Source organism: Bufo gargarizans, chromosome 6 (assembly GCF_014858855.1).
Source record: "Bufo gargarizans isolate SCDJY-AF-19 chromosome 6, ASM1485885v1, whole genome shotgun sequence".
NCBI lineage: Eukaryota > Metazoa > Chordata > Amphibia > Anura > Bufonidae > Bufo > Bufo gargarizans.
The window spans coordinates 382,768,043-382,784,762 of NC_058085.1; positions in this window are offsets into that span (position 1 = coordinate 382,768,043).

The window sequence follows — 16,720 nt, forward strand, 5'->3', positions numbered from 1 at the left end:
TTCCTGTAAAATGGGGCGCCCCTGGTTGACGGACGACGGTGGTCTCTGTTCCTTATCAGCACCCCCGTCTCCCCTTAACTAGGGGTCCCCCACAAAACGACACACTTTCTAGAGATCTCTATATATATATATATACTTTGTACTTTATGATTTTAATAATAATTGTGTTTAGAGCTATAGGCCTTTTTAATAAGTGAATTATTGATATACTCCTCTAATATTTTATAGAATATTTTATAATATTTTATAGTGTTTTTATTTTTGTCCTAATTAAATATATTTTTTTTATCTACAAATAATTATTTGTAAGTAACCCAAAAATACTGAAAAAACATCTATGAACAATAGCACTCCAAAGCATCATAGAATAGGAAATGATCTTGATATTTCTATAGCAAAAAAATGGAAATTCATACAATGGACTATATAAAGATACTATTCCGGATTAGACTCTGGCTTTTCCGATAGACTAACACAGGATAAAAGGGGAACAGGATGTGAAATATGCTTGACCACTGAGGAAGGAGCAAGTTTGAGCTCCGAAACATGTTTGGGTGAACAAGCATATGAAGATTCAAATTATATTGCTGGAGCGCTCCAAGAGGAATCTAACTTAAAGAACTCACGAAAATTGACCTAATATCTACAAAGCGGAACCCCGACAGCTGAATAAAGAAATTAAGAGGCGATCAGAACATTGAAGGGGCAGAACTGATATAAAACAGAGACGCCGCCATAACATGTGGCACGCCGACTTTCCAAACAAGCTGTGACCGGGGGATCCGAAATACAAAGGTCAGTCTGTTTTCATAGTAGGAGCGGGACGCCGCACCAGAGAACAGCCAAACTGTGAGTAAACTAAACATTTAATGTGCACCATAGAAGATTCCCTATCTTTATAAAAAGCGGGACTGCATCTGAATGTCTGTGCTGCATAAGGAAAAAGATACCTAGCGATCAATTGTAGTCAAGTGAATAGCGGAGTTCTCACAACTGTTGCAATTAAGAACATTGCTGCTACATTGTTGCCACATCGTATAGCTATCTAATCTCCAAACAGACAGTGGAATACACTATATGGGGATTGATACACGGAACTATTGCCACTAATCCAATCTTAGAAGACGTTTCTGCATTTTATCTGTATTTATCTGTATATTATTGACTTAATGGGATGGAAGGACACCAGATCCACCAATTCCAAGTATACAACTCCCCTAGGCCAACTTAGGCCGAACAGGAGGCGCATTAACCAGCTTTTTTTTAACTCCAATAGACGCGCATTCCACCATCTAACGCATCTCTTAACCATGAATTGCCCCCCAGGATCCCACATCAGAAACTGCCCCAACATAACCAAAACGCACCACTGATCAAGCACGCTAAGAAATGAGCTCCTAAACCAGGGCGGGTGGGCGGGAACGTCCTCGTTCTCTGCAACTCCCCTAAGCCCCTCCTTTCACTTTCTTTTATACTGCCCGCCAAACCGTTCTCCAACTCCACCCCTTAACTACCTCCTCTCCTTCCCATACTCCTGATCTCTTAACCCTTACCTGCCTGAAGTCTCCCCCCCCAAGTCAAGACGCATTCCGCTAGGTCTGCGCCCCCGCTACACTGCTATTCTGACTTAATGGGATGGAAGAACCCTTCCGGCTACCCCATACCCTTACCACAACCCCCTTCTTCTAATAAGACTCAACCACCATCTTGTTGGTAAAATATGGCCGTAAAAGGCCACCTTTATTAATTAAACATATAAATTACAACCTTTCTTTCAAACATGCATATTATTTAAACAATAATATCTTAACATTATCTTAACATTTTCCCGCTGTTAACCCTCCAAGAGATCCTGGGAGGCAACCCCAAAACACGTCTTATTCCCGATCTCCTTTTCTCATGACTTTCCTTACCCTTGGCCGCATTCACCGACCCAAGGACACCAGATCCACCAATTCCAAGTATACAACTCCCCTAGGCCAACTTAGGCTGAACAGGAGGCGCATTAACCAGCTTTTTTTTAACTCCAATAGACGCGCATTCCACCATCTAACCCATCTCTTAACCATGAATTGCCCCCCAGGATCCCACATCAGAAACTGCCACCAACGACCACCGGTGACACCTCACCTGTGGGAGTCACGCCACACCTTGAAAGCCATCTCTAAACCGTCTCGAATCCCCAAAGCCCACATATCAATCCCCAGATCGTTAAGATGGACTCCATCCGACCGCAGAAATTGAGGCGAAGCTGCCTCCAACTCCTGGTGACGAACCACCAAGCCACCCTGGCGACGAACAAAACGCCCCACCTCCTTATTTAATTTTGCCCGGGCCTTATTAATACGGTCCACCGACCGCGCAAACCGCCATGATCTCCTGGCAACCACATCGGACCAGACCACAATCAGGTCCGGGAATTGAGACAGCACTCGGAGCAGATCCAGCTTAATGTCTCTGATAACATCTCGTGACCTGCGGATGCCCAAGTCGTTCCCCCCCACATGTATCACAACAATGTCAGGAGCCCGATCCAAGGCTACGTAAGCCTGAATCTCCGGCAACACACGACCCCACATGAGGCCCCGCAGCCCAATCCACCGTACTTGTAACTGCTCCGGGGAAAAACCCAAACGACGACCGTTCTGCCGCACGTCCGCCCGCAAGGCACCCCAGTAGACATAAGAGTGTCCGAAAATCCACGCCAATCCCGCCACCAGTTCTGTAAAACAAAACAACAAACCACTGACATAAAAAAACCCGGAAAGAAAATTCCTTATGCCACATCTATATAGCACCTCCATATAACAAATGCGGTCGAACGTATGACCGAAAACATGACGACTCCCACCGGCCAATCCTTTTAATAACATTATCCCCCAAGCCCCACCGGGCCGCTTCTGTCGCTGCACCAATACGAAACGAATGCGACGCATATTCCTGGGCCGGCAACCCAGCCGCCCTCAAACAAGACCGAAACACTGCCACAAACTGAAAAACCGACAAACTAGATCCGTCCTGATGCACCAGCAAAGGAGCGGAACCACGTGGCCGCACTGCCAAAAATTCCTCCACACAGCGCACCGGACAAAGCACAGACCCTGTCAACGGCCGCAACCACAACACCGCCCCTTTTCCAACCTGATCCGTTTTGGACCTGCGCAACCTACACCGCAATACCCCATCCTGAATACTAACAACCTCCCTCAACAGACCCCCGGACCCTTTCCGAGTAGCTGACACCAACTCTGATATCCTAAACGCCCCAAAGAAAGCCAAGGAAAAAGCCACCCTAAACAACACAACCTCAAAAGACGAAACACAAATCACCCCAGCCTGCTCCCATAACTGCAACAAAACTTCAAAAGACACTGGGCGCCGCGAATCCCTGCGAACAGCCCCACGGCGATAGCCTTTTAAAGCCTGCCGCACCAAAAAATTCTTGGTCACGTCCACCAAACCGAGCAAACGCAACCAAAAGGACACTGCCGCTAACCTCTTGGAAGCAACCGAAAAGGACAACCCCTCACTGAACGACACCCCCAACCAATATACCAACAAGGTCTGCCACTCCTCCACCGAATCACCCACCCCTACTCGCTCCAACAAACCTTCCCAAAGCGACCACACTGCCGAGTAAGACGACCACGTCCCCTTACTCACTGACCACCGAATCAAGTCAGCCGAGACCCCAAGGCCACGCTCCAGAGCCACTGGGGACAGGACAACCCTTGAACCTCCGCTTCCGGCGCCAATCCTCGAAAACGATCCCGCTGGAAACGAGAAAGAGAATCAGCTATGGAGTTCTCAACCCCCGGCAGGTGAACAGAAACAAAACAAGCATTCAACCGCAAACCTTGTAACGCCAAGAACCTGAGCAATCTCAACACCGGGGGCGACGAAGCTGATTGACTATTAATCACCTGCACCACCCCCATGTTGTCACAGTAAAAATGCACCCGCTTATTTCGTAACTTGTCACCCCACAGTATCGTAGCCAACACTATCGTAAAAAGCTCCAACAAGACCAAGTTCCCAAGAAAACCTGCGTCCTGCCATTCCACCGGCCAGGGCCCCGCACTCCACTGTCCACCGCAATGCACCCCATACCCGCCGGAACCAGATGCATTCGAGAATAACTCCAAGTCCACATTAGAGACAGGCGCCTCCATCCACATAGCCCGACCATTAAAACCCACCAGAAAAGCCTGCCATACCCGTAAATCCTCCCTCACCTCCGAGGACAAACGCAAATAGTGAAACGGAACCACTACTCCCGCCGAGGCCTGCGCCAGCCGGCGACAGAAAACCCTCCCCATTGGCAATATCCTGCAGGCGAAGTTCAACTTGCCCAGCACCGACTGCACCTTCCGCAACTGAACCCGCCTAGCCCGCACCAAAAATGCCAAATCCTCCAACAAATCCCTAACCTTATCCACCGGCAACCGACATTCCATAGCCACGCTATCTATTTCAATCCCCAAAAAACGAAGCACCGTTGCCGGTCCTTCCGTCTTATCCAGGGCCAACGGCACTCCAAAACGAGCCGCCACCCGTTCCATAGTTCTCAACAAAACCGAACAGACCAGCGAACCCGCAGGGCCGATAAACAAAAAGTCATCAAGATAGTGTAACACCGAATTCCAACCCGATTCCACCTTGATCACCCACTCCAAAAACTTACTAAAACATTCAAACAGCGAACAGGAAATCGCACAACCCATCGGCAAACAGCAATCTACATAAAAACTCCCCTCCCACTGAAAACCCAACAAGTGGAAACTCTCTGGATGAATCGGTAACAACCTAAACGCTGCCTCAATATCGGTCTTAGCCAACAGGGCACCCTGACCAAAACGACGGACCCACCGAACAGCCGCGTCAAAAGAAGTGTATGAAACTGAACACAACTCCTCCGCTATACCATCGTTCACTGCCCCACCCGGCGGAAAGGACAGGTGATGTATTAAACTAAATTTATTGGGCTCTTTTTTCAGCACTAGCCCCAACGGTGACACCCAAAAATCCGTCAATGGCTGACAAACAAAAGGACCAACGACCCTTCCCGCAACAACCTCCTTAGCAATCTTCTCAGTCACAACCCCTGGACAACGCAACGCCGAGGTCAGGTTCCGCGGAACGGTACCATCCCCAACCGACAGACACGGAATTTTGAAACCCCACCGAAAACCTGCAAGCAAAAATGCAGCCGCCTCCCTATTTGGGTACTTCTCTAAATAAGGCACCATCTCTCCCACCATCCCCGGCGTCACCCCTCTTTGGCGCAACCTCAGGTTCCTTGCCTCTCCCCCTCTTGAAGCATTTGGACAAACTATGGGCGCCTCCGCAACCGGAGCACTCGTGTCTGAACCGGCACTCGGCCATGAACCGACAATGGCCTTCGTTGTATTGCCAGCAACAGCCTTTTCTCCCAACACCTTGCCCCTCACCGGCCGAGGATCCCCCGGCCCCCCCTCGAAAGGGTATAGACCCCCCTTTCGGAGCCGTCATCAATTTCATCCAAAGACTAATGTCTTTATGATCCCATCGGATGCTCGGTCTGACCGCCTTCCTCTGCCTAAACTGCTCATCGTATCTGAGCCACGCCACACCCCCATAAACCCGATGAGCCTCTCCGATGCCATCCATATAACCGAACAACGCAGAGCAATGTTCCGGAGCCTTCTCCCCTACCACACTAGCAAAAATGGCAAACGCCTGGAGCCAATTCTGAAACGTACGCGGAATGAGCCTATACCTCAGTTTTTCCTCCTCCTCCCGCTTACTGTCGTCAGGTTTTCCCCTATCCAAATTAAACTTCTCCAACGGAAGCAGGGAGAATATCTCCACATACTCATCCCGCCATATTTTGTCCTTAACCTCCTGCTTCAGGTGCGCCCCCAACAGACCCTCGAAGCACACGTAAACTTCACCCTTAGCCGCATCCGCCAACCGCACACCATCATCCAACACACTCCCTTGCTTAGCTGACTCCCCCACCGAAGGTCCAACAGACAACCCAAGCTGAGATCCCAAGCACTCCGCCCCAGCAACCGCTCCCGGACTACTGACACCCTGCAAAGGATCCCAAACCGTCGCTGGAGACACAGCTGTTCCCTGCCCCAATCTCGTCAACAGAGCCAACATACCGGATAACAATTCCTGTGCTAAAACCGCAGGACCCCCTCCCACCACCTGACTAGGCCCAGCATCCCCAATCCCTGCCCCCACCGCAACATGTCCAGACGTCCTCTCACCTGGCCGTCCCTGGGAAGAAGACCCAGCAGCCGCCCCTCCTCCACCATGTGTCACCGACAGGCCTCCACCCGAAAATGGCACAGCATCCGGCACCTCTTCCTCTGCTAGGACACCTGCCGCCTGGGAAGGATCCGCTTTAAGCTCTCCCTCCTCCATACTCCGTCCCGATGATGACCCACCGCTGGGGCTCCTAGCAAGGGTGTGTGAAACGGACCCCTGGTCCCTGCCTCCACGTCGATCCGATGAACCCAAGGACCTCCTGGCCCCAGCCACCGCAGTCGCCACTGACCCATATACCGTCGGCACCACCTCCTCTCCTGCCGAACCATTCCTGCTACACCGCTGCACAGGGGGCGGAAACAAATCCGGCCCACTAGTCGGCGCTCTATGTTCCAGTCGCCGGCCCACCTCCAGGGGCCGCAACGCGCTCCCATCTCGACTGCTTCCCGCCGCAGCACTCGGCGCTCGACCCCTCCTACCAGCCGAGGCCTCCGATCGCGATCCCACTTTAACCACCGAAATCGCGCAAGGCCGCATCTCCGCTCTCCGGCAGGAGAGCCCCCCCGCCGACCCGGCACGAGCTGCCACTGACCTCCCGCTGCGCCGAGGTGCCGAGCGTGACGCCGGCACCGCCGATCTTCTCAGTGGGCCACGGGAAGGACTCCGCACCCGCCTCCTGACCCATGGAGTCGCCTCAGGGCTAAGCCGCTCCGGGGGGACCGAACAGCGTGTCCTGGTCCTCACCTCCACCACTGCACTCAGAACAGGAACCCCACTCAGTGCCCCAGTAAGATGATCCTGCAGCCACGCCGTCCCGTGCTGCCGCGCCGCGTCTCTCACCGCCGACATCAAAGCCTCCAAGTCCGCCATAACTTCCTCGTTCTCTGCAACTCCCCTAAGCCCCTCCTTTCACTTTATTTTATACTGCTCGCCAAACCGTTCTCCAACTCCACCCCTTAACTACCTCCTCTCCTTCCCACACTCCCGATCTCTTAACCCTTACCTGCCTGAAGTCTCCCCCCCAAGTCAAGACACATTCCGCTAGGTCTGCACCCCTGCTACATTGCTATTCTTATTGCTGTTGATATCGCTGCTATCCCCAAATTGCTACTGATATTGTTGTTAATTATCAATTGCCATTTGATCATCGTGTTATAGCTATTGCTGCTAAAATTATTTGTATTTAAGTATTGTTATGGTTTTATGTTTAGATATTTTAAACATTTAATAAATTGTCCTCCATGTACCCATAAATAGAGTGCCTGCTCATTAATATACTATTTTTAAACCTATTTACAATTGACGAGGGTGAGTCAAATTGAGCAAGAACACCTGCCTCCAGAAAACCAGAGGAGAGCCGCCTTTTCTACTATATATTTCTAAATAAAAATTAACCAATATCAATTGGAGAGAGGTCCCATAGCAGAGAATCAGGCTTCACGTCACCCACCACTGGAACAGGCCATTGTCAGATATTTAGGCCCTGGCACCCAGACAGATGAAAGAGGTCCCATAGCAGAGATTCAGGCTTCATGTCAGCAGAGAATCAGGCTTCATGTCATAGCAGAGAAACAGGCTTCACGTCATCCAAAACTGGAACAGTCCATTGTCAGATATTTAGGCCCCGGCATCCAGACAGAGGAGAGAGGTCCCATAGCAGAGAATCAGGCGTGTCTGTTTCCTGCAGCTGAGGTGGAAAGTTGTGTGTGCAGCAGCTCCTGAAAACTTCCACCTCGTTAAGGCCCCAGGGAGATTTTTCAACACCTTAATCCCCTGGGAGGAACTAGGCTTGTGGGGAGGTTTTCCACCTTTCTCCCCAGCCCAGGCCCTGCCTCTCCCTAGGGAGCTGGTAGGGACCTGGGCCATGCGCTCAGGCAAGGCCCAGGATCCTGCTTCCCGGGGTAGGCCGGCGGGGGGTAGGGGAGGTGAACTACCGGCCTCTGCTCCATCTTCCGCTCCGGGGGTCAGAAGATCAAGCAGGGGTCATGTGGAAGTGTCCCCTGCGGCCCCCAGGGGCGAAGCCGTGAACATCGCCGGCAAGTCCAGGAAGGTGGACGATAACCCTCCTAAAGGTATGCGGGGTGCTTCTGGAGGTGTGTCGGGTTTGGTGGAGGCCGACTGGGGTACTATGAAGCCCAGGGAGTCGGTGGTCCAATATAGCTCCCGTATTGCAGCCCACCTCCGGGAGTACGAAGAAGCTGGTAAGGCCTTAAACAAACTCCAGCATGATATAAAGGATGAAAGGCAAAAAGCTAACAGGGCCTCTAAGGTGAAAAGGCCTGAAATAGCGGCTAAAATAAGGACCCTGAAGGTTGACATAAGGGAGATGGAGGATAAGAGGGCTGACATACTGAGAAATAGTGGCCCATTTGAGGAAAAATTGAAGAATGAAAAGAGATTCGCAGAGATGAACCTGAAAAAGGTTTCCTCAGATGAGGATGAGACCATAGTGCGCCTGGGGGGACAGTCTGCGGGGCAGGCGGATTCTGGGATCCGGCCCGAGCAGGTCCGTCTCCTCCCCACTAGCTCAGATGAGGAAGAGAGCGGCGAGAGCAGTGGGGTAGGGGGACAGTTGATGGAACAGATATGTTACCTAGAGTCCCCCCGGGCTCATGTAGACAGGCTTGTTTTCGGGGATGAATTGTTGGAGGATGAACCTGCAAAAAAGAAAAAGAGACAGAAACAAAAAGAAGCAAAGAAGAAACAAAAAGAGGCAAGCAAAGAAGTCCACTGCCCTCTGGACCGGCTGCAAAGTCGGCTCAGGGGGCTAACCCCACTATCCCCCCTAGCCTGGTTTCTACAGTGGAACCAGAGCGTGGGAGTGGGGAGAATAGACAGAATGTAGCAAACAGTCATTTAATCCGTGAGAAAAAGATGGCGTTGGACGCCGACCCTGTTTGCAGTAGCAGTGTGTCACAACCAGACAGCTGAGAAGCTCTGACAGAAGCCTTTCAGAACCTCCTCCTTGAGTTTTCTTTGTTGTGGTGTTCAGTTCCTCATCTCGTTAGCCTCTCTCAGCTGTCATGTAGTTGGACTGATTGCATCCCTTTAAATTCCGCCCCATAATGCATTACTGGGCGGCTTATACTACTTCCTGGAGTGTGTGTGCATGCATGCTGATCCTGTTTCCCAGTCTTCTACAAAGTTAAGTGCTGTACATTTATCTGTTATTTTCTGTTTGCTGGATCCCAGGTGACCCTGACTCCCTCCGTGTCTGGTGTAGGGAGCCGGTGGTCGTGTCCCCTCACTATTGTAGGGTGTTCAGGGGTTATATAGTCGAGGTACGTGGATATGCAACCATCCACCTTTGGGATTTTTGCATAGGCTGAGCAGCCAGGGAAAGTGCCAGGTCTTGTGCAGGGGTCTCCCTTTTGGTTCCTTAGCTTTGGATCCAGTGAGTCATATATGCATGTTGCATTGTCTTGTTTGCTGTACACCGTCCGTGGCATTATAAGCCGCCAAAACCGTCTCAAGCATGGATCCGGTTTCACTTTTGGCTGAACGCCTTCAGGGTCTTTCATTGGAGGTAGCTGATCTCCGCAGGACTTTTTCTCAGCTTCAAGTGACCGGTTCAGCTGACGTTCATGGAGTTTGTTCTGAGCCTAAGATCTCGCTCCTGGATACGTTTTCCGAGGGTAGTGAGAATTTTGTGCGTTTTAGAGAGGCTTGCAAACTCCATTTTTGCCTTCTTCCCCATTCCTCTGGTGATGAGGAACGGAGGGTGGGGATCATTATATCGCTGCTCAGGGGTAACGCTGAGTCCTGGGCCTTTTCGCTGCCGGAGGGGGGCACGGCCCCCTCCGTTCAGTGGATTAATTATTTTTAGCCCTGGGTCAGATATATGATGATCCGGATCTTATTGCTCTGGCTGAGTCTAGACTACGTCTATTATGCCAGGGTAAACAATCCGCAGAGATATACTGCTCAGAATTTTGGAGATCGGCAGCTGATACTGGTTGGAATGATGCTGCACTCCGAAGTCAATTTTGCCATGGTCTTTCAGAGGGATTGAAAGATGCATTTGTCTTTCATGAAAGGCCTATTTCCTTGGACTCTGCTATGTCTCAGGCCGTTCGTATTGACAGGCGTCTTAGAGAGAGAGGATAGATCTCTCCTTCCTGTCATACTCAGTCCCAGGACTGTGCAGCGGTCCCATTCTGTGTGCAGGGGTCTCAGTCGCTGTCAGCCCCTTCTGAGCAGGAGCCCATGCAGCTGGGGTTGATTGCTTCTGACAATAGAAGATTCAGCCTGCATGGGAGGGTTTGTTTTTGTTGTGGAGGTATAAATCATTTGGCAAATATTTGTCCCTCTAGGAGATTCAGGCAGTTCTCTGGGAGTAATAAAGAAACAAAGAGGAAAAAATCTTTTAAAAATGTTCCGTCTGTTACTATTGGCAGGGTTGAGGCGGAAATTGAAGGTTTTCCGTTTGCTTGTAGTTCCTGTTTTGTCCTGCCTGCTAGGGTGGCGCTAGAGAGCAAGAGCATTTTTTGTGAGATTTTTGTGGATAGTGGAGCAGCGGTCAATCTCATTGATAATCAATTTGCAATAACTCATGGTTTCCAGGTGTGCACTTTGGGAAAGGATATTCCTGTTTTTGCTATTGATTCTGCTCCACTTTCTCAGAAATCATTAAAGGGCATAGTTCACAACAACCGTTTAATTGTAAGTGATGCTCATGTTGGGGATGTGTCATGTTTCGTCCTTAGCGGTTTGCCTACTCCTCTAGTGTTGGGGCTACCCTGGCTCACTAAACATAACCCCACCATTGATTGGCAAGCGAGGCAAATAAATGGTTGGAGTGACTTTTGCAGAGAGAATTGCCTCACGACATCTGTTTCTGAGGTTTCTACTAAGACTGTACCATCTTTTCTCTCTGAATTTTCGGATGTCTTCTCTGAGAATGGAGTTCAGGATTTGCCCCCGCACAGGGAGTACGATTGCCCTATTAATCTCATCCCAGGCGCCAAGCTGCCTAAATCTCGTTTATACAATCTTTCCCAACCTGAAGGGATCGCTATGCGTGCTTATATCTCTGAGAGTCTGAGAAAAGGACACATACGACCCTCGAAGTCACCTGTTGCCGCTGTTTTTTTCTTTGTTAAGAAAAAAGATGGTTCTTTAAGACCTTGTCTGGATTTCAGAGCGCTGAACAGTATCACTATTCGTGACCCTTATCCGCTTCCTCTGATCCCGGACCTGTTTAACCAGGTTGTTGGGGCTAAAGTCTTTTCCAAATTAGATCTAAGAGGGGCATACAACCTGGTCAGGGTCAGAGAAGTAGACGAATGGAAGACGGCCTTCAATACCCCTGAGGGCCATTTTGAAAATTTGGTTATGCCTTTTGGTTTGATGAATGCCCCAGCCGTTTTTCAGCATTTCGTGAACAGCATTTTTTATCATTTGATGGGAAAATTTGTATTAGTGCATTTGGATGACATTTTGATTTTTCTCCCGATTTCAAAACTCATAAGGAACATTTACGTCAGGTCTTGCTCATCCTGCGGGAGAATAAATTATATACGAAACTGGAAAAATGTGTGTTTGCGGTTCCAGAAATTCAATTTCTGGGGTTTCTTCTCTCCGCTTCTGGTTTTCGCATGGACCCCGAGAAGGTCCGCGCTGTGCTTGAGTGGGAGCTTCCTGAGAATCAGAAGGCGCTGATGTGTTTTTTGGGCTTTGCCAATTATTACAGGAAGTTTATTTTGAATTATTCCTCTATTGTTAAACCACTCACTGATATGACCAGAAAGGGGGTAGATTTTTTTTCTTGGTCAGTAGAGGCGCGTAAGGCTTTTTCTAATATCAAGGAGAGTTTTGCTTCCGCTCCCATCTTGGTGCAACCTTATATTTCTTTACCCTTCATAGTTGAGGTTGATGCTTCTGAGGTGGGTGTGGGTGCGGTCTTGTCTCAGGGTTCCTCTCCTGCCAAATGGCGACCATGTGCCTTTTTCTCGAAAAAAAACTCTCCTCCGCAGAGAGAAATTACGATGTGGGAGATAGGGAATTGTTGGCCATCAAGTTGGCTTTTGAGAAATGGCGCCATTGGCTAGAGGGAGCCAGACACCCTATGTACCGTGCTGACCATAAAAATCTGGCCTACTTGGAGTCAGCCAAGCGTCTGAACCCGAGACAGGCCAGATGGTCTTTGTTTTTTTCAAGATTTAATTTTGTTGTCACGTTCCGCCCTGGGGTTAAGAATGTGAAGGCAGATGCCCTGTCACGGGAATTTTGAAGACCCGCGTCCCATTTTTGCTGAAGGTGTGGTGCTCTCTTCTATTTTTTCTGAATTGGAGGCAGAGGTGCAGGCAGCCCAGTCAGAGGCTCCTGATCTTTGTCCTCCTGGGAGGTTGTTTGTGCCTCTCGCTTTAAGACACAAGATTTTTAAGGAACACCACGATACGGCCCTTGCTGGGCACCCGGGGGCAAGAGCCACACTGGATCTCGTCGCTCGGAGATTCTGGTGGCCTGCGCTTCGTAAGTCGGTTGAGGGTTTTGTGGCAGCCTGCGAGACTTGCGCTCGTGCCAAAGTCCCTCATTCACGGCCGTCAGGTCCTCTCCTTCCCTTACCCATTCCTTCCCGTCCTTGGACACATCTGTCCATGGACTTCATAACGGACCTGCCTCGTTCCTCGTGGAAGACTGTGATTCTGGTGGTGGTGGACCGTTTTAGCAAAATGGTGCATTTCATCCCTTTTCCTGGTTTGCCCAATGCTAAGACGCTGGAGCAGGCATTTATTGATCACATTGTCAAATTGCACGGTATTCCTTCAGACATAGTCTCTGATAGGGGCATGCAGTTTGTTTCCAGATTCTGGAAGGCTTTCTGTTCTCGCTTGGGGGTTCAGTTGTCATTCTCTTCTGCTTTCCACCCGCAGTCGAATGGCCAGACCGAGCGCGTCAATCAGAATCTGGAGACATATCTGCGCTGTTTTGTGGCGGAGAATCAGGAGGATTGGTGTTCTTTTTAGTCCCTTGCTGAGTTTGCTTTAAATAACCGTTGTCAGGAGTCCTCTGATAAGTCACCATTTTTTGGTGCATATGGGTTTCATCCGCAGTTTGGGAATTTCTCGGGAGAGGGGTCTTCTGGTTTACCTGATGAGAACAGATTCTCCTCGTCTTTGTCATCTATTTGGCAAAAGATTCAGGATAATCTAAAGAGCATGAGTGAGAGATATAAGCGTGTGGCAGATAAGAGACGTGTGCTTGGTCCGGACCTGAATGTTGGTGATCTGGTGTGGTTGTCTACCAAGAATATCAAATTGAAGGTTCCCTCCTGGAAGTTGGGTCCTAGGTTTATTGGGCCTTACAAAATCCTGTCTGTCATCAATCCTGTCGCCTACCGTCTTGATCTTCCTCTGACTTGGAAGATCCATAGTGTTTTTCATAAGTCCTTATTGAAACCCATTGTACCCTCGCCTTTGCCTCCTCCTCCGATTATGGTTGATGGGAATCTTGAATTTCAGGTCTCTAGGATTGTGGATTCTCTTCTTGTCCGCGGTTCTCTCCAGTACCTTGTTCATTGGGAGGGTTATGGTCCTGAGGAGAGGATGTGGGTCCCAGTGACGGACATTAAGGCCTCTCGTTTCATCAGGGCTTTCCATAGGTCCCATCCTGAGAAGGTGGGCTCTGAGTGTCCGGAGTCCACTCGTAGAGGGAGGGATACTGTCACAACCAGACAGCTGAGAAGCTCTGACAGAAGCCTTTCAGAACCTCCTCCTTGAGTTTTCTTTGTTGTGGTGTTCAGTTCCTCATCTTGTTAGCCTCTCTCAGCTGTCATGTAGTTGGACTGATTGCATCCCTTTAAATTCCGCCCCATAATGCATTACTGGGCGGCTTATACTACTTCCTGGAGTGTGTGTGCATGCATGCTGATCCTGTTTCCCAGTCTGCTACAAAGTTAAGTGCTGTACATTTATCTGTTATTTTCTGTTTGCTGGATCCCAGGTGACCCTGACTCCCTCCGTGTCTGGTGTAGGGAGCCGGTGGTCGTGTCCCCTCACTATTGTAGGGTGTTCAGGGGTTATATAGTCGAGGTACGTGGATATGCAACCATCCACCTTTGGGATTTTTGCATAGGCTGAGCAGCCAGGGAAAGTGCCAGGTCTTGTGTAGGGGTCTCCCTTTTGGTTCCTTAGCTTTGGATCCAGTAAGTCATATTTGCATGTTGCATTGTCTTGTTTGCTGTACACCGTCCGTGACACAGTGGTGGCAAGGTGGGAGTGGCTGAAAAGCCACACAAGCTGGTGCCGATAGTGAGAGGAGGGGAGGGGCGTGGCTGCATTGGGTGTGGTCCCGCCCACCGCTGCTGCCTCCACCGGGATGCTAGATAAATGTTTGGTGGGGGTGCGGCGGTGTGACGATTTGGTCGTCGCCCCTCCTGCCTTGGATGTTGGTGTGGTCCTTGCTTCCTCTGCCCCCATTGGACCCCGTGAGCCTGTGTCTCCCGCCGCCCCCTCCGCCTGTGTTAGTGCATCGGTGGTGGAGGGGGCGGGGCCAGGGCAGGGGGGGGACATCTGCGGTCGCGCCTCTGGGTGTACCAGGAGGCATGTCTGTGGGCGGGGTCCATACGTTCGTCACCATGTGCAAGGTGATGGGTGCCGGGGGTCCTGCTGCTTCCTTCTCTGCCCTTGCCTCTTCTGCTGCTTATGCACTCTTTGCTCCTTCCCCTGCTGGTGTCATTTTGCCGGTGGCGGGGGGGGGGGCGGGGGAGTCTGCGGACATGCCCCTGGGAGTGCCTGGGGGCGTGTCCATGGGCGGGGATGGGGGGCGGGGCTCCTGCGGCCGTGGCTTCTACCTTGTGTTGGGCTGGCATGGCTGGGAGCAGTAGTGCCACAGGGCGCCTGCTCCAGCCAAATCCTCTGGGGAAAGGGAGCCCCAGTGAAGTTGTTATAGATACAAGCAATGCAGAAGGACGTTGTGTGGACAGTAAAGTAAATAAAGCAAAAAAAGTTGCAAAGACTGTACATAGGGTGTACAGGGCGGTGGACGTCGCTGCGTCCTCTCTGTCCTCCTCAGAAGAAGGGGGGGTGGGGAGGATAGTGGCAGAGGTCGCGTTCCACCATGAAAATGCCTATGAAGCCGAGGATATGGTGGTAGGGACCACTGAGGCGGAGGCGGATGTGTATAGAAAGAAAAATGTTAACGTCATTGCCCCAGCTGGCCCAGCTGTGTGTTTGGGGGCAGGTGAAAATTCAGGGGTTGTTCGGGGTCCTGGTGGGGGGGGGTGGATGCGGGGGTTGGTCCTGCTGCTGGAAAAGTGGCGGGCCCCCCCTGCAGGCCCCCCTCAGGGGGATCCGGTGCGACACTTGTGACAGGTAGGGGGCGGAGCCGGTTCTGCTGCCCCTCCTGCGCCCGTGGCGCCTGGCAGAAGTTATGCCAGTGTGGCTGCGGCTGTAGGGGGGGAGGGGCTGACTTCTTTGGCTTCCTCGCTCTCAGGGTCTGGTAATGGTGACTTGCAGCGGCGACTGCTGGAGTCCCTCAAAAAGGGGGAGAGCTCCTTTTCCGTAGAGGGGAAGAAGGTGGAATGTTCATTCTGGTTCAACAGACATGGCGTTCGGACCTTCCGAGAACAGAACGGGGGCGAGACCACCTGGTCTTCACCCACAACCGGCCCTGGAGCCAGACGGGATGTCCGGCCTGAGGGGCTTGAGCTCTTCTGGTCCGGATATGAGCTGGTAAAAAACATGCTGGACTGGCGTGGTTTCGTTGCGAAAGCGATAACCCGCCAGAGTGAGGTCAAGAGAGTGACCGTGCTGACCCGTAACGAGTCGCTCTATTGTATTGACATCATGACCTGGCTAGGAAGGTACGGAGAGGTCCAGGGAATACCAGCTAAAAACCTGGACGAGTTTGGCATTTGGTCGGGTGCCTGGACGTTTAACCACTTCAGCCCCGCTAGCTGAAACACTCTTAATGACCAGGCCACTTTTTACACTTCTGCACTACACTACTTTCACCATTTATTGGTCGGTCATGCAACTTACCACCCAAATGAATTTTACCTCCTTTTCTTCTCACTAATAGAGCTTTCATTTGGTGGTATTTCATTGCTGCTGACATTTTTACTTTTTTTATTTATTTAAAATTTAACTAAATTTTTGCAAAAAAATGACATTTTTCACTTTCAGTTGTAACATTTTTCCAAAAAAACGACATCTATATATACATTTTTCTCTAAAGTTATTGTTCTGCATGTCTTTGATAAAAAAAAGTTTGGGTAAAAAAAAAAATGGTTTGGGTAAAAGTTATAGCGTTTACAAACTATGGTACAAAAATGTGAATTTCCGCTTTTTGAAGCAGCTCTGACTTTCTGAGCACCTCTCATGTTTCCTGAGGTTCTACAATGCCCAGACATAAGAAACCCCCCACACATGACCCCATTTCGGAAAGTAGACACCCTAAGGTATTCGCTGATGGGCATAGTGAGTTCATAGAACTTTTTATTTTTTGTCACAAGTTAGCG